General features: G+C 37.2%; 1 long non-coding RNA gene and 1 pseudogene across 2 annotated transcripts in view; both read right to left on the bottom strand.

The window, feature by feature from the left end:
• The window catches only part of LOC110363257 (uncharacterized), a 70036-nt gene that overhangs the window by 39509 nt on the left and 12014 nt on the right, over positions 1–18513 (bottom strand). Inside the window, exon 4 of one of the 2 annotated variants that reach the window (XR_002421195.2) lies at positions 14780–14953. The exons of the other annotated variant lie outside the window; for it this stretch is intronic. This is a non-coding gene — a long non-coding RNA (uncharacterized LOC110363257). Of the gene's footprint in view, positions 1–14779; positions 14954–18513 lie in introns of those variants that run through there. 2 annotated transcript variants of the gene reach the window in all.
• On the bottom strand, positions 5281–5434 carry LOC135575528 (U2 spliceosomal RNA; annotated as a pseudogene).

Raw genomic sequence — 18513 nt, 5'->3', positions numbered from 1 at the left:
CAGGGGAACAATGGGAACTAAGGGGAAGGTGGAAAAATAACAGGACAACCTCAGAACTAATCCAAGATTTATAAGAGTGGAAAACTCTGCACACAAAGCAACTCTCCTGCCTTGCCATTGGTATGATTATGTAACTTAATAATAATAATGTCTGTAAATAGCTCAACTGCACTGAAATAAATAGAGGTGTGCTCTTACATACATGCAAAACTGATAAAGGGTGAATTTCATTCATTAATTTATTCACACAATTGCTTAAAATATAGCTGACAAAAGAAGCCAAGTAGACCCTGATGTTTTTTTAATATCCATATGAAATGGCACTCAGACAGATTTAGTGCTTGATTTAAAGCAAACTGATGGCTAAGTTATACATTTAGATAGGGATGCTGGGGTAAGGTCAGACCACTAGCATTAACATCCCAAGGAGGAAAGCTGATAATTACCAACACTTAAAAGCACCAGCAGTCTACCGACTGCACGGATTTTCTCAGACTTTTGTTCAGCCAGTTTCTCAGGTAAAAAATAGCATTCAAAGACTTTTTGCTCATACAATGTAAGCCTCACTCATTAGTAATCCTTGGAGCTTGACTTCATTTGAGCCTGTTCTGGGTCTGGATAGCAATTAGTATTGCCCTCCAGGTAAGGGAGTGTAGATTTATTCCCCAGGGGTGGTTTAACTTCCTCAACCTACTTTAAAATTAGATTTACTCTGTTACAAATCGTAAGTGTTAAATGAGTAAAACTATTAAACAAGGAATACTGCTGGGCTAAATGGCTAAGCGTTTAATGGTTTACCACAGTATTACCATTTTTATGGTCTATTAAAACAATTGGAAGAATATCAGCAGTATGAAGAATCAAGTAATTTATATACAAGTTTGATAAAGTACCGTATGTTAGAGCAAAAAGTGAGCTCATTTTCTTACACTTAAGAAAATTAGAGGAAGGGATATTTTAAAATGAAAGGTTCCTTTAGAGTTGAAGTGCATTTATTTTAAACTAAATTCATAAAAGCATGTACAACATATATCTTGTTGTCAAGATTTTGTTTGTTTTACACAGCTTGTTATAACCAAAACGCAGATCATCTAAACCAATACCACAACACAGAACATCTCAAAAATATATTAAACACATGACTCAAATCTGATTCATTTCTGTGCTGCGGATTCATCTCTCCTCCTTTGCTCCCCTAGTTAATGCTGGCACCAAGGTCATCAATATATTGAATTACCCTACAGCATTCTGAGTCTTTGCATGATTGAAACATGGAAATAAAAAAATACTTGCTGCAATGGTATCCAAGAAATTTGGGGTCCAAGAAATCATACAGCAAGCTATTAGCAAAACTTCTTTTTATAAGTGAACACTGGTATGTTTTATTTAGTCAGTTTATCACTTGCCCTCGACTAAACTTTCAAGTAATACTCTGTCTTGTCTATTTTCTTGAAAACATCCTCAGCAAAACAAACAAAAAAACAAAACAAAAAACACCTTAAAAAAAAACAAACTGTCAAACAAACTCCTCCTTTACTGACCTTGCAAGAGAGAGCGTTTTACAACTAAAAAGAGAAATGCTTCATTTGCTAATGAAGTTTGATAAACTGCTCAGAAAAAGTTTTCTTCAATTAGCTTACCACAAATGAGTCCCATAAAAATGTAGGTAGACCTCAGACCCCTAAAAATCCAAAGCTTATATAGATGCTTCATGGACTTACCGGATAATAAAAATGATGCTAATATGGATGGTAACACCAGTGCTTAAAACAAATGAGATAATTGCATATAAAACCACCTCTTTGAAGGAAACCTCAGGTCTGGTGAATATTACCCTTAATAATCTCGGTCTCACACAAATCTGGAAGTCTTTGCTCAGGCATACAGAAACACTACCTGGAAAAATCTGATTTCTACATCAACGTAACAGCATTACCCAAAGAGCTCTGGAAGGTCAGGCTCAGCCCAAATGTGTGGGCAGGCACTCATGGAAATACTGGGGCAGCAAGAACCACCACATATGATTTTTTTTTTTTTTAAACTAGAAGCATAGGGGTGAAGATATCCATGACAACAAAGAATTTCTCAACAGAGATCATCAGCTACCTGGGTCACTGCTGACAACAAAATTACCAAGAACAGAACAGATGGATTGGCCTGTGGTCAGGCATTATCACTCTTCTAGTCAAAAAAAGCAATAATTGCAACAACTAAAAGGTAATCCTAAAACTCTTAAAAAGTACTTTCAACTTTCTTGTTTTTAATTGGTTCATTAAACACCTTGATAATACTATTTTAAACACCAATTACATTGTACATAGCATTCATCTTTGAACTGCTTGCTCTGTGTAATGTTAGTCCATACAGTGTGATGAGCCTTCATACACTAGTAGACAGCTCAAGACCTCCCCATACCTTGAAACCACTGGAAGTGATAGTGTGGATATTAACTTTTACCAGCTTCTGTAATTAACACCTTGTCCATTCACCTGCCTTTGACTAACTCTTGTTTGCACTGACTTTTCATCTTAGTAGTTCAGCTGAACAGCAGTGCTCGCATAGTCTGAAGGGACTCCTCCTTTACCAGGCTCTGAAAATACAGAGCACCCAGTACATACATTTGATTGATGGCTATGTGAAAAACCATTAGTACTTATACACTGTGGAAAAATGTGTGTATTTTCAGACAGCTTGTGTTAGACAGAACTGGTCAATATTGGAGACAGATTTTGAGCACTGGAAAAAGAACACCAGCTTACATGTGCTTTTGGCAAATGTAATCACCACTGATTCTTAAGGCATGGTCTTACTTGGAGTATCTGGTTTCTTCCCATATCACATATGGGTTTATTTTTTTTTTTTTCCTTTCCCTCTCAAAGGTATAACAAACATTCATCAGAGTGATGTGTATTTCTCTGAGACTTATTTGTGTTCATTTTTTTAACTTATTGGAGGATTTATTGGCATATTTTCTATTTCATCTGTGACAGGAAAACCAAACAGGAAAAACTCGTACGGCAAAAGAAAGAGTGGCAATGCATGGAAATCCCCTCCCAGACTGCTGCATTTTGCAAAACTTCCAGACTCATAACACCAAGACATCAGTATGTGTCTCCTTAACATCGGTATATGCAAGTAGCTGACAATTCAAAACTGAAATGTGGCAAGTCCATACCCAATGGATAGTAACAACTTGTGACTTCACATAGCAAGTGACCTTCAAAATTCACATGGATGATACTACTTCAGTGCAATCAGTAAGATGAGTTATCAGACTCTGTTTTATACTTCTTTGCTTTGTGGTTTTAAGACAAGTGTTTGATGTCATTTGAAGATAGATTTTTGTGGTGTAATACAGATAAGGGTTAGGCTGAGCTTCTGTTCTCTCTCACAAAGGAAATCCTTCAGACACATTCATAAAACAGCAGGAAGGACACCTACCGTCCTTACACATTCATATCATAATGTCTTTGCTTCTTTCCAGAGGATTTTTTCCTAGCAAAGCATATCAGATAAGATCAGTATCATCATCAATACCATCAGGGGGAAGCTGCTGGCAGCATACCAACTGTTAATTAACCCCAGCACTGTCATACCTGATTACTTTGAAAAGTACTTTAGAACTGTTGAATTAAAATAAGATAAATAAGGATAAAACATTTAACTAATATTGAAAAGACTACTATCTCCACTGCAGGCATGAATGGCATTCTTTCTACCAGGAAAGAGTGAATTGATTTAGAGACAGCTCAGAATTTAGACCTCCACTTCACTGAGCTTAAGATAAACCTCCTCTTGAGAGCTTGGTAAAACCAAAGATATGTGTGGAGGGGATAAAACTGTAGTACAGTAAGGCCCAAATATATGGGAGGCTGCACATGACTAAAAGGATTTGTGTTGCTCCTGTAGCAGCACCTACATTGTGCATAACAGATAAAAAGAAAGGACAGAGCAAATACACCCCCTGCACAGGTAAATGGGTAGAAGCAGAATTAGGTAGGTACAAAATGATGCCTTGGCTTCACCTTAACCTAATTGCATCTTGTTAGCATATGGAAGAACATATGCAAAACTGAGTAATTACTCATCTTTTTCCTCATCATCATTTTTAGGATGGTGTTTTCTGTTTAAATCAGTGGAGCAGAATTAGTGAGCATAGAGCATAGCTTCTACTGTGCACAATGTCTTAATGTTGCACTCCAGAATTACGTATCATCAGATTCAGATCTCTGCAAGCAAGTGACTTTGTTGGTCTACTGAAAATGCAAGATTTGGAAATACAAATCTCTCATCCTGGATTGTACTAATAAGCAAATAAATTGGATAGTCAAAGCTCAGTATGCAAGCCACCTAAAAGAGTAACATTAAAAGATTTTCATTACATAGAAAAATATTTGCCATAGAAAAGGAGGATTTTAAAATATTTTTTCCTAAAAGGGAGCGGGGAGGGGCAGGTGGAAATGAAAAACATTTGTTCAGTTTCTTTGTGAGAAATAAAAATGGAACAGTTTGAATAGCTCACAGTAGCAAGCAGGCTGAGAGCAAGCACAACCCAAACCAGGGTACAAATTCTTAGCTAAGATGATGGAGATCTAGCTCCTGAGAGCCTTTCTTGAAGGTGGGACTCATTTAACTGGACCCAGGATTTAGAATGCTGAAGTCTGGTAAGAAAAATCCAGCAAGAGAACTGGCAGGAGTACAGGGAAGTTACCCCCATCTCCCCGAACACTCACATTGTGACTAATCATATTTTATAAATAAATAATACTGATTAAAAAAAATCATAAGTAGTTCTGCTATCTGTACCCTTTAATTCAGTCATGGCTGTATTTTAATATGTGATGCCCTGGATCCTGAATATTGTAAGCCATATAAGACATCAATACCCCTTAAATTTCTTTTCTTTGTAAGATTTTCTGTCCTTTAGTTTCATTGACCGGCCTACTGTTCTTCAATTATCGACAGGGTAAAGAGCATTGATTGAACCATTTCCATTTTTGCCATATATTAAAAATGTAATAGTCTTGTTATATGGCTGTCAAGATTTCCAATGTCTGTTTGATATTTTTCATGAAATTTTGTATACTAGGTTTTCTTGAGGTGCAGTATGAAACAGCATCCAGATCCAGCAGGAGATCCTCATCGTGAAATACATTCTGGAAGACTTCAGACTTTGCTGTCTCCCTGTTTTTATTTTCTAAATGATTCCTTTCACCAGACTGTTTCAGACCATCTCACTTCTTCAGCTTTAGAAATTTCATGTGGTGAAAAAAGCGCAAAGGAAACAGAGTTATCTAAAGTATTCCTTAATCACTGAATCAACTCTGAATCCAAGGAGAGAATTCACTTAAACAAGAATTGATCAAATATCCCAGAGACCATTATATTCATTCTGATACTATGCTTGATCTTAGCCAAAAGGCTGAGAAATGATCATTCTAGACAAGTCCAAATTGACTATGAAGTTGGAGAGGAACACAAAATACCTCCAACACATACATTAGTTGCTTGCCCTTCATCTCTTGCCTGCTTGTAATTTCAGTCTTCTGGGTACCAAGAACGTGGCCTTTGTTTTCATCTTTGTTGCTCAGAAGCAAGAGAAAAGGGGGAGAATTATTACAGAAAAGCAAAGTAGAAATTTTTAAGACCTTCTGACAGCAATCTCCACTACTGCTACAATATTGTGTGTCAAAAAGTGTATCCGTAGTCTTGTCAAGATAGGCAGCCTTATAGAGCAGTACAGTGAAGCTTTCTGACTTGATGAGACTTGGTGAGGAGGGGTTAACCCAGGAGTAGAGACCAGGGCAGGAGAGGGGAAGGCTGAAAGGAGAAATCAGGTCAGAGGCAGTAACTATCCTGACTATATGAACATATGAACCTTATTTCTCATTCCTCTGAGAGCTGATGGCAAAAGCAGTTTTGAACAGTTTGCACGCTGGGGATGAGTGCATCCTGAGAGAAGAGAAAGGAAGCCAAATCAGATGATTTCCTAAATAAAGCTTGACAAGGAACCTTTAATAACTGGAGAACGTAAGGACCACAAGATTCACAGCAGCATTAATAGGATGAATAAGGCTGGTGCAAAACTGAGCATGGAAAAACTCCAGTGACTGACAAAAACCCTCCACATGATACGATTAGGAGCCACTGTCTCAAAAATAAGAGGAATAAAGGAAAAGAAGTATTTGACAGTTGTTGTAGCATTAACAGAGCTCTTTTAGTCATGGTAGTGCTGCTCAAATCTAATGGGGCATATGTGTAAATAAATGTCTCCTAATAAATTAGTAAAAAATATTTACCTCAAAAAGTTTAAGAAACTTGCACATATAAATGGTGGAGGTGGCAAAACCCACCTAAAACCTAAACAAAAACAAGTTGAAAAAACTATGCTCAGCAGTCAGGTTAACTCTTATTTCTTCAAAGTTTTCTCTATAAAGACATCATCTCTCCAAATAAATATTCCAATAGCACATACTCTGATTAATACCCAAATTAGAAACTGAACAAGAAAAAGCCAAATATTATGCAAAAAATCAGCAGTTATATAAAATACTAATGACCTTTTACTGTATTTCACAAAGAGTAAAGAGCTTATGTAGTCTATTTTCATCAGAATATTCCAAATTTCCAACAATGTTTGTGCCCTGAACGTGCTTTCTGAACAGCAACACATACAGTGATGTTTAAGGTTTCTATTTTATCAATAGAGATATTTTATTTTGGAGTAATTACCAAGTGTTCATAATCCCTGCAGGCTCTAGCAAATCTTTGGATTTTACAAGAGACAGACTGATTTAAGACCTAAAAACTTATATTGAGGATGGCGAATATTATCGGGATTGAAAATAAAAGCTGAGTGCATACCACAGAAAATTCATGCCTTTTCTCAGAAAAAGAAACCGCTAACACACAGCGCATGATCAGGGACTTTAAGGCACTAAAAAAATAAAATCTGAGTAACACTCCTGCTTTAAGGTCTGGCAACAGTGACAGCCATGGGCACATTCTTTCTTAAAATATACTTTTATAGGATTACCAGGTATTAATACAAACAAAAGTTTATTTCAAAAACATGCATCTCTTCTTTATGTTGGAAGCGTGCTCATCTTCAGTTTGGGAATCATTCACTGAACAGCCTACGTTGAAAGCCAATTAAATTGCTTTCAGTTCAGCTGAGAAAAAGAAAGTCGTGGTTTGTTCAAATGGCCTATTTGGAGAAACTTCAGGATTGATCCTTTTTTCCATTATACCAGCTTTCCATCAATGCAACTCTGATAGTGTCAATGTAGCTACACTGGCAAAACACAGGTTTAACTGAGGGGAGAATCAAACCCTTCACTTGTAACAACTTCTGTCAAGAGACCAGACTAAGTCACTTTAATTGAGTTCCCCTAGCTTTCATTGTGCAGAAACAAAGGAGGAATAAAAAGAGATCAAAGAGCCCTTATTTGGAACTAACGTAATTGTGTTCCTTGGAGTGAATGGCAAGCCTAAGATTACTGAAAGGAGATAGACTCTGAATATATAAACTTGACAACAATGAAATTAGACTGTTTTAAGACAAAAATGGCACATATCGAGAGATTTATTTTAACCTTTCATCATTTTGTTATTGAAGTAGTGTGTGTTCTAGTGTCTCCCTTGCTATTATATGATATATCAGCTAAATTTCTCTTACATTTCAGCTTGTGGCAATAGCTTCCATCTATTTATTACTTTAAACACCAATTCTAACAGACTGCAGTAGTCTGGAAAATCTTAATTTCCTAACGAAATTTTAAGAACAGCTTTTTAGTCTTGTAAATTCCGTTGTGAGAGTTGTATAAAATGGGAGAATAACACTTTCTAGATCTGAAGAGAAGGTGTGCAAGGATAAATTGCCATGCAGAGTGTAAGTCAGAGGAGAAAAGAAAAGAAAAGAAAAGAAAAGAAAAGAAAAGAAAAGAAAAGAAAAGAAAAGAAAAGAAAAGAAAAGAAAAGAAAAGAAAAGAAAAGAAAAGAAAAGAAAAGAAAAGAAAAGAAAAGAAAAGAAAAGAAAAGAAAAGAAAAGAAAAGAAAAGAGAAAAGAGAAAAGAGAAAAGAGAAAAGAGAAAAGAAGACATTTGGCTCTCTGAAGAATCATCTAGCATGTGTCCTTGCCTTTCACTTCGTCACTTCATCATGCAAAGGTGAAAAAAGGGGACAATATAGCTGTATATATGCACAATAATGAGAGTCCTCTAAGCTAATACTAGTAGTCATGTAAACAAATCATAAAGAAATCTTGGGGTTTAGGACTCGAAAATAAAATTAGAATTCTTGAACGCATCTTAGGAAGTTAAATATTCAAACACTGTTTTGAAGACCTGGAAATGTAACACCATTCAACCTTCAAACCCTGACATTTAAAACACTATTCATAAGACTCTGGGAGGATTCAGAAAATAACTGGATCTTGGTAAATTTAGCAAATACAGAATCAGTTCAAATACACAGAATGCATGAAGCAGTACAGACAATATACACAGATACCTACAGTTCTAGCCAAATGTATAGTAATATTAGTTGTGCAGGCACATCTAGTACTGCCATGTAGAAATTTAACCCAAATGTGGTTTGGTAGATAGCCCTGTACCATTACTATGGTAAGTTTAACCATTACTAAGGCTCAGGACACCATTACTGACCAGAAATAATCACAGAGAAGTCTGAAAGAATGAGAGTTTATTACCCAACTAGACCAATGCAGCTTTCCAGGCCGCACTGCCCAGGCAGCCTGTAGATACCCCTGGACCCCAGGCAGCGATCATTAGACTCTTGCTCTGCTCAGCAAACACTGGCGGCTGCCTCTGCTTCCTCCCGTTTCCAGAGGCAGCCCAACAACACCTTATGAATGAGAATCTAAACTTGTTTCTGCAAAAGCTCTTCTCACTGTGGAGAAATCAAAACAGAAAATCACAAACAAAAAGCTCAAGTGACACCCTGAACAACAGAGACAAAATAGAGTCCGTGAGTCATTTATGGGTACAATCAATTACAAACATAGCACAAGCTCTTTCATCAGGCCAGAACTGTCAAAACACACTGAATGTGTGGTGTAGGCTAAGTGGAGCTACAGAGGCATGATAAAGGATTATCTAGTAGAAGAAAAGACTTTTTAATGTTTTGAAGACTGATAAGGAAACCATTGCTTGGAGCTATAGTAAAACTATTGCTTGCTGACATCCCTTCCAATTGTGAAGCCAGGCTGCCTGGTACCATTCCTTTAAAGGTGTGGTTAGCATGAATTCTAGCTCCTCTCCAGGGTTAAATCTCTAAATAACATCAGAAGGAGAGAGGAAAAAAGAGGAGAAAAAAAATTAAGTCAGTTATGGGAGCAAGATAGCTGGAATGAGCACACAGTGTGGCTCACAAAACAGGAAACAAAACCAAAACAAAATAAAAACCAAACAACCCAAACCCAATGAAAAACCCCACCCAGATACACAGAATAGTGGAAAGAAGGCTTCACAGGAAAGACAGCTAAAAGCACTTCACTAGTGCATGAAAACAACAAGGGTAGGGAGTTGGCCCCAAGTTTTATCAGAGAGTTCATGTCTTTAAACTGAATAACTCACCCAGGATTACTTTCAACCCAGCTCTCTAGAAGCTGAGGATGCTTCCAGCCTGCAGTAATTTACCTGGTTTGCACACAGGTTAAAAAAGAAGGTGTGGCTTAAATTTTGACTAGAACCTGTTTATTTTGCAGTAAGGCTGAAGGCAAAAAGCACTGACCTGCTGAAAGCCCTGCAACAGCCTTCTCCTGGTTCTAGGAGGGTCAACAAGCAGGAGAAAAGAGCAGCTCAGAGAACAGCAGCTGTAGGAAATGCTTTTGGGGCCACATGTGCTGGTAGAGACAGAGGTACTATAAGAGAAATAAGGCTTAATTGCAGGAATTCTTGCACACAGGCAAGGACGGATAGATCTGACAGGCTAATCTTGGAACAAGACCTAACCAGAAATATTCCCTTTAGTTGAATCCTCACTGAGGGCAACAGCAGAGTTAACAGCCTGAATTACTTTTTCTCACACAGAAAAATCAGTGCTGACTCAATAATCTGGCCCCTTGCAGAATAAAAATGCAAAAAAAAGGAAACAATTTTTCTTTTGCCTTTCTATTCGTAGTGGTAAAGATAATTGAATTTGATACAGATCTCTTCCCAACATTAACTGTTAACTCTTGCATTATGTTGCTAGGGGCTTTTCGACATCCATACATGCTGTTCCAGAGGTGAACACAGCAATACGTATAGACACAAAGGCACTGTCAAGGTAAGTTGCTCAGCAAAGATGTAAGTCAAAACCAGGCAATGAGGAGAGAGCAGCTCCCCATTCAAACTTCTGCCTGGCTGGATAAGCATTGGTGCAGGAAAGTGTTTAAGAGGAGGAGAAACAGCTATAAGACTTATTTTCTCAGAGAAAGAGGAAACCACAATCAGGTTGCTGTTGTACCTGAGGAGGTATAACAATAGGAAAGGCTCTTTCAGAGATTGAATCCTGACAAGAGAAGATTCTGTGTTTTCTCTTAGAGGCAGGAACAATTCACCTCATTATTTTAATATAGTCAATTGTATAAAGGCTTTCCTTTAGACTACTCAGTGAGAGACTTGTCATAAATTCACAAGGCCAGAAGAAAATATCATAGTACATTTTATACATTTGCAAATGAGGAGACAGACCAAGGAGAGAGGTTTAACCCTGGGATTCCCTAAGGAGGATGGGTTACTGATACTGGCATGTGATCACTCACCAATATTTAAGAACAGTAGCTTGACTTTAGCTAATATATCAAGATGAAAATTGAGAAGTAAAAGCTTGCCAAACACATTGTGCTACGCACATATACCCTTCACAGATCCAGATGATTTTTATTAAAATGCTTGAAAAATAATAAAAAAAAACCCTAAAAAATAAAAACTAGAAACTATAAATGAACAAATTGTCTACCAGATTTCCCTCCTCACCCTTCCCCCAAATTACAGAATTGCCTTGCTGTAGCTTTACTGCACTGAATTACCCAATTATCTCCTAAATTATAAAAGGCAAATCTTCACCACCAACTGTTCCTAGGGCTGCCAGGATGTGCAGTGTTGCAAAACTGGAGCAAAAATGTAAACAAAAGAGCCCTACTGCACAGGGAGGCAGGCTGTCCACATATGCCAATCCCAGCGGCTTCAATCAAAGGAGAGATTGTTTCACAAATAAACTAAGCCAGTGCAACTAATAAACTCCTGCTCTAATTACTGGCTGCAGATGTATCAACTGAAGCAAATGAGACGCAGGCAGCCATTAATTATCTAATGAGGCCAGCAGTGTTTCTGATGAGGTGGGGCTGATTAAATATTAAACAGTAGCATATGGTGAATGCCAAGAACAAAAGACTAGAATCTGACTCTCTCTCTATATATATATATAAAAATACAACATTGCATTTAAAAAATCCCCCTTTGCTAAGACAGAAGAGCAATCTCACTCTGAGAAAGGTAATTAGGGCAGAAATGGAAGCACAAAACTCAAAGGGAGTTTAGCAAGATCTGACTTCTGAAGGTATAACTCAGATGAAAAGGCTTCACATTAAAGGGATGCCAAGAACATTTAGGCATTGCAGCAGTCATCTCTTTGTTTAACCCTTCTTAGTTATTAAGACCTGCAATTGTTTTCTTTTTTCCCCTGTCCCTTTCTTCCCTTATCTTTCACTGGAAAAGTCCCAGGGCTCACTCAAATAGCATGAGCAATATCTAGCAAATCCGTCCTTATAACACAGCTCACGATATTCAACCAAGAAAGGGTAAGTATAAGAAGGAGAATGCAATCATTGAAATGTTATTAGGACCAGCTAGGTATGACAGACTGAACTGAAGGAAAAGTCTAACCTTCCTCACACAGATGCCAAGCCCACTGAAGCCAGCTAATCCCGTCAGACTTAAATGGGCCACCTACAGCCAGCACACCAGAGAGTTGAGATGAGCCACATGTGATTTTATTATTGTTATTTTTTTTTTTCCTCCTGTCAGCTGCTCTGACCTTCATCACAGACATCCAGGGATGCAGCAGGCCCTTGCTATCCAAGAATTCCCCCTTTCAGAGGAGGAAGGAAGCTGAACTACTGAAAGTCTGTCCGTCTTCTAAGAAGCGATCAGCTACTGCTTCACTACAGAATGCTTCTGGACAGTTTGGTTGCAGTCTTGCCCCCATGCACGATAATGTTTCAATCTAACAACTCTTGGAACTGCCAGACAGGTTTGTAGGTAGGTTTGTAGTTTTGCTCCCTGCCATGCAAAAATGGCACATCACTCTGATTTGTCCTAAACTTATAAGACATGTACCAAGCTGATCTGTGATCTGTGCACCCACACAAGTGATCTGTGCACCCACACTAGGTAAGAACTTATTTTTGTGTTTGAGGCAGAAACTCTGAGCTGGCTGCTGGAAAGCTCTGTCTGGACTCCAAGGGAACCAGACATTTTCAAAAATCTTGAGAAACCCTTTAAAGTTGTCAGGACTAAAGATAGGAAAAAAGTTCAGGTATAAAGTAGACTCATAGCAACGGAAATTGTGGCTAGAATTGACAATGGCTACATGTGATCAGAAACCTCTGAAGTGTGTTTTTATAAAACCCTCAATAAGCCAAACAGCATTCACTGTTTATTTCAAAACATGCTTAGATGGCAGCCACTCGTCACATTTTACATTGTTACAGTGGCAACAATGCAACTGTCCTAGATCCATCCAAATTTTAGCTGCTATTTAGTTAGTTATTGAAACAAGCCCATTTTTATATCAGGCCTTCACAAAGTAACATAAAGAATCAACAAGTCATTATTGATTACCTAAAAAGAGATAAGATCTTTAGAATGCCTTTGCTATTACAAATGGTTTCCCTAAATATGAAAGAATGGTTCTACCCCATCTGCCTTTTTTTTTTTTCTTCTTTTTTTGATAATACCCTTCTTTATTATAATCTCCTTAATATCCATCTGCTATCCTTTAGGCTAAAGCTTCTTAAATTCAAATATAGGGCTATTTTTATCACGGAAGAATATGTAAAGCAATAGAAACATTTTAATGGATTTTTGTGCCTGTGGCCCTTTTTAGCTGAATTTCCATAATGAAATCCAGTTACAGACATTGGTGCTGCTACAGTTGGTTGTTCACACAAATAAAGAATGAACATTTTTGTCTTGTAAACCAACCCTGTAAAAAAGAGAGTGCAATAGCTACCTACACAAACCACGGGGTATTTTTCCTCTGTTCCTACTTTAGTATAACTGCATATAACTGTATTTTTACTCCAATAGGGCATAACAATCAAGATAAAGTCACAACTCTACATTTAGGTTATAAATAAGATGTATAAAGTCATTTTCGTAAGTAGTAACTAACAAAATGAGGATGCTTTCTTTTGTGCATAATATTCAGGAACATCAAAATAGCTTCATAAAAACAGCTACATGCAACAACATTCACAGTAAATGTCTGTGTAAGCTACTTGTATTAAAGGTCTGGAAAAATATTTTTCTAATAATACTTTAAGGGTACCTATTCTTCTCTATAAAAATATTTTATTATTTTCCTAGACTGTAAATGGAGCTTAGTAGAAAACTTCGTTTCTTGCATCCTAAACATTCCTAAAATTTTAAATGTTTTCCACTTCTCATCAAGTAGAAAATAAGACTTGTAAAGAGAGGAAACTAGATACCCTGTTTCCTTTGAAACAAGACAGCATCTTCTATTAGATTTTGCTCCAAAAGATGCTTACTTTTTTGCCTGTATAGCTGCCTGGAAACTATTCAAATTGACTTTTTCAATGAATTCTAACCAGGGCTTATTTTTGGAGTAGGGCTTATGTTTTGAGCGTTCTCAAAAATCCTGAAAAATCATGCTAAGGCTTATTTTGGGGGTAGGGCTTATTTTGGGGGTAGGTCTCATTTTCAGGGATACAGGATATCAAGGAATAGTCCCTGTCCCACACACAACAGCAAACAGCCCTTCTCATCTAGGAATTCAAGCCAGTGGTTGCCAGGCCTGGAGGCCAGGTTGTGTTGGGATGGCCCATTTCTGACAAAACAAGACAACCAGTACTTCAGACAAAAAACCCTTAGTAACCACAAAAAATATATCTTAATTATTATTTATATATTAAAATACTACTTGGCAACCTGATCACTGACAACCTTGACTCTGATCATAATGCAACTCAGCCTTATGTTAGTTTGACTGAATTCCGTGATTATACCAACTGCTCAGCCATTACTGTTGGTTTTTAATCAGGCCCAAAGTATCTCAAAATGGGCACTTAAACACCAAAATGCTACAGAGATATAGCAAATAGCGATATTCTCAGGAGTACCTGATAGATTTAGAAGCCTTCCTCCCTTGTAAAAACCAGGACCTCAGCATTTCTGTAATGTTTATCTTAAGAATTACTTATAAAATCTCATTTCTGTTTCCAGAAGACTTCACCATTAATTGCCTCATAGTCTACAGAAGGTGTCATGAGCGTCTGCATTTTTATAAATGTCCTTCCACAGAAAGAATACAGTGCTGAATAACATGTAATTCTTCTGTGTGTAAAGCCTTACCATTTAACACCCAAAATACAATACTTCCTCTATTTCAGCAGCGCTATTGTTTGAGGTGCTGAATTCAGAGAAGTCTTTTGATTCTGATTTATATATCTTTAATTCTAAAGATTTAATTATTCCAAACACAGTGTCTACTATATGCTGACTGTTAACAAGTACATCACTCTCTTTCCTTTGTCTTGCTGTGATATGTGTCTGTAGAAATTAAACATTCTAACATGCTTCCTTTGACTTACTGTTGGCTCTTTAAAGTTTTTCTGTATAGCTTTTACTCTACTGTGTCCTTATGTATACAAAAGTTGGCTTCTTTGCATAGCAGGCGGTTTTGCAGTTGTGATGAACATTCAACCCTATAAAAATAAATGTGTATGAGGAAGTAATTGTAAACATCCTGAAATATTAAAAACCAATCAATATCTGACATCTGACACTGTCTGCAAGCGATGTGGGGCCTTTGGGGCATCAGAAGCCCCATGGGGACTGTGTTTATGAACCTGAACCCTCAGCCCAGAGAAATGCTTTGCCACCCTTAGAACTTGCTTGTGGGATAAGGGAATTCACCAGACACACAGGAATCCAAAAAGTTCTTGTTTGCCTAACTAAGGTTTTAAGAGTGTAACAGTCCAAGCCATCCAATGAATCTTAGATGTTAATGAGGCACCAGGGATGCTCAGGAGACAGGAGAGATACCCAGGACAGCCAAGGCTCCTCACCAGGAGCCAGTTGCTGGCAGCAGCTCCTACCCTGGGGCCGTCCCATGGGGCAGGAACAGCTTTCAGTCAGTTTGCACCAGCACTCAGGGGTTACAGCCATGGCCACCAAATGGCAGACACAGGGCTAAGGCAGCATGGTGCCTATTTCTTCCACGCTCCTGATTAAGCTGCTGATAATAAAAGAGCTCTGAGCTCTCTCCCTGCTCTTGGCCGTGTGCTCTCACTTTTTGGGATGCCAGGCCAAAGCCTTTGGAGGATGAGAAGAAAATGCTCTGTTGTCATAGGCCTTCTACAAAAAAATGAAGAAGAAAAAGCCAAATTTCCTTTCTTTATCAGTTTTGTTTTTTCTTTCATGACTTCTAAATATTTTCTGTATTCCTTTGTGGAAGAAGAGATGTAATGTATTTTCAGAGGGACTCAGCTCCTGCAGGATCCTAAATTGGCTCATTTAATCTACATGGATACTTGAATCCTCACTTAAAACATTAGTTAATTAAGCCACATTAAATTACACAGGCAAAAAAAGATGTCTGATTTTCTGATTTAAAACCACAAAGAAAAGACTTGCAGAGAGCCAGCCTGGTGCTCCCTCATTAACACAGCATATTGTGACTTTTATAGTTCTCACTCAGGACTAGGAAACCACGAAAAATAGGGGGCTACTGTAGTGAAACAAAGCTAGATCATGCTGCAGAAAAATAAAGTTTGTGTCCATACCATGAGCTTGCAAACCAAGGCTTTGCCTTGCGGGCATTCAGAAACCTCTCTCATGCAAATGTTTTCATGTTCACAAGGAGAATTTTTATGCTGCTATTTGCGTCTCTTTTCTATAGATGTTTCAGTAATTCTTTCAGTAAGCATAACTCGTCACTGAGATAAATAACCACATCCAAAGAGAAGGTAAGCAAGGCAAATGAGTTTTCATGAAAAAATAAACTGGAAGATTATTTAAAATGTTCAACTAAGTTCAACTTTAAATACTAGCTAAGAAAGGCTATACACAGATAAGCAATAAAACAAGTAAGAAGAGCAAAACAAACTACTTGGCATGGGTCCCTGTGTCAGTAAATGCCCTGCTGAATGTCAGAGTGCCTTCCCTCCTCTCCACACCTCTCCCAAAGCTGCATCCTGGTTTCAGGCATCCTTCTCCTTCTACGAGCTAAGCGCATCCTTACTACTGCAGAAATGTTTGAAGTTTTAGGGAGTAGAAAGGGGCTAAAGCTGGGGTTTCTGAATTTTGGAGTTCCGTTACTGGTTTGATTTTGTTTGCTGTTCTTATAATTTACCAGAATCATTTAAACATTATTTCACAAGTATTTACAGGAAAAAATAAGTTTTGGGTAGGCATTGCTTTCCTTCCCACCTCTTAGTTTCTGAGAAATTCAGGAATGTTATGCTACCAATGTTTTGCAGAAATATGCCAACATAGGGAAAAAAAAAAAAAACAACAACAAAGCACCAAAAAACGCAAAAAAACCAAACAAAAACCCCAACAACAAACAAACAAAAAACCCAAACAAATAAATAAAAACCACCAAACCACAAACAACAGAGGTATCAAACTCAGAAACATCCATCTTAGGCAGTGAAACATGTAAACTCTTCCTATATTCCAAATTGATAGTTGAAATACCAACAGCTCCCTCCTTATCTGCAGTCAACATGAAGAAAGCTGCAGGGAAGGTAAAAAAAGAAAGGAAAGAAAATAGAAGAGAGTAAAAATGAAAGAAGAAAAAGAAAGAACAAAGGAAGAAACCCAAGTAAAATTCTCCCCATTTACCAACTCATTATTACTTTTTCTTTTGGCATGCCAGTAGTTTAGAATTAGTCAAACTAATTCTTTTCTAAAGCATATAAAGACAAGACACACACTGTTTGTTATCTCTATAAAGAATTACGGCTATAACAGATTTAGTAAGTGAGATTTTTCAAAGGAATTTAGGAGTAAAGTTTCTTCTGAAAACAAATCACATCCTTCCCTAAGTGTAGTGGATAATGCTCAAGACCCAGCATAAAGAAATAAAATAACACAAAGAAATACTATAATCCAAATATACACTGTACTTTTCCTGTGAATACAGGTAACACTTTGAAAACCTTAAGCCCATGCTTTCCTTTAATTTACATGAGAAAAAGAAATTGTATATTTTGATGATATGTACAAGACTACTCAAGTGCAGATGCAAAAGAAATCAGTTTCGAACTCTTCCCGATTTTTAGAAATCTGTTTGTTCTAAAGACACATCACTTAGCATTCTCATCCTTATTTTCAATGGAGAGAAATATTATCACTGTTACTTTAATTTGGGGTTTTGTCCAGCAGCCGAGATTTGGAAGGCGTTTTCCTTTAGCTAATAGTGCTGAAAAAAAAAAACAACAAAGCAATCTCAAGATTATCTTGCCACAAGATCATGTGTATATTCCTTCAAGAAATAATCAATCAGCCATCAATATTTTAAACTTAATTCAACAATTTTTTTTATCCATTAAGCAAGTAACCAAATTTTGTATGTAAAAACAAAGATAGCAAAATGTTAATCTGTGTGCTGTCGTGAATTCCCCCGACTAGCAGCTTGATTGGTTCTGAGCAAGTAATTAGAAGGAAATTAGAACAGATTTTTGTTTCTGCTTATTTTTGTTTAACATTAAATTCCATAACATTCAGAAAACTGCTTTAGTGTATTGCAGTAGGCAAGATAATAGATAAAAGAAAATTATTTTACATCTATCTTTGAAGTTTTATTTTTTATCTTGCTTTCCCTCTACATATTTATAAAAGAAAAGAAGCCTTCTGGGGACTTACCCATTCCCTTTAAGGCTTAGTATCTGCGTTTCCTAGGCAGCTTTCGAAAAAGTCTATTACCAACTTCTTCACTTCTTTCTATTTACTTCTTCATGGGCAGATGTGCATATTTTCGGCACCTGCTACAAGTTGCTATGCACTCTGCTTTTCTGATAACCTCTTTCCTTGTTGTGACCCTTCTAACTTTTTGTGTTCCACACTCCGGACTTCTTATTTTTATATATACACACCCTTATATAGAGAGTTATATGCTATGAATTTGTAGCTCAGGTTTCATTTTCAGAAATATACAACATTGTATTAAATCATTATTCGATAAAAATAATGTATGAAAGCTTATGGCTGAAGTAGAAATCCAACCCAGAATCTCTGAGGCTTAGTCCATTAGAGCTGC

Source organism: Columba livia, chromosome 15 (assembly GCF_036013475.1).
Source record: "Columba livia isolate bColLiv1 breed racing homer chromosome 15, bColLiv1.pat.W.v2, whole genome shotgun sequence".
Classification (NCBI taxonomy): domain Eukaryota; kingdom Metazoa; phylum Chordata; class Aves; order Columbiformes; family Columbidae; genus Columba; species Columba livia.
Note: the sequence above shows the minus strand (reverse complement) of the source record. Positions and strands in the feature narration are given on the sequence as shown.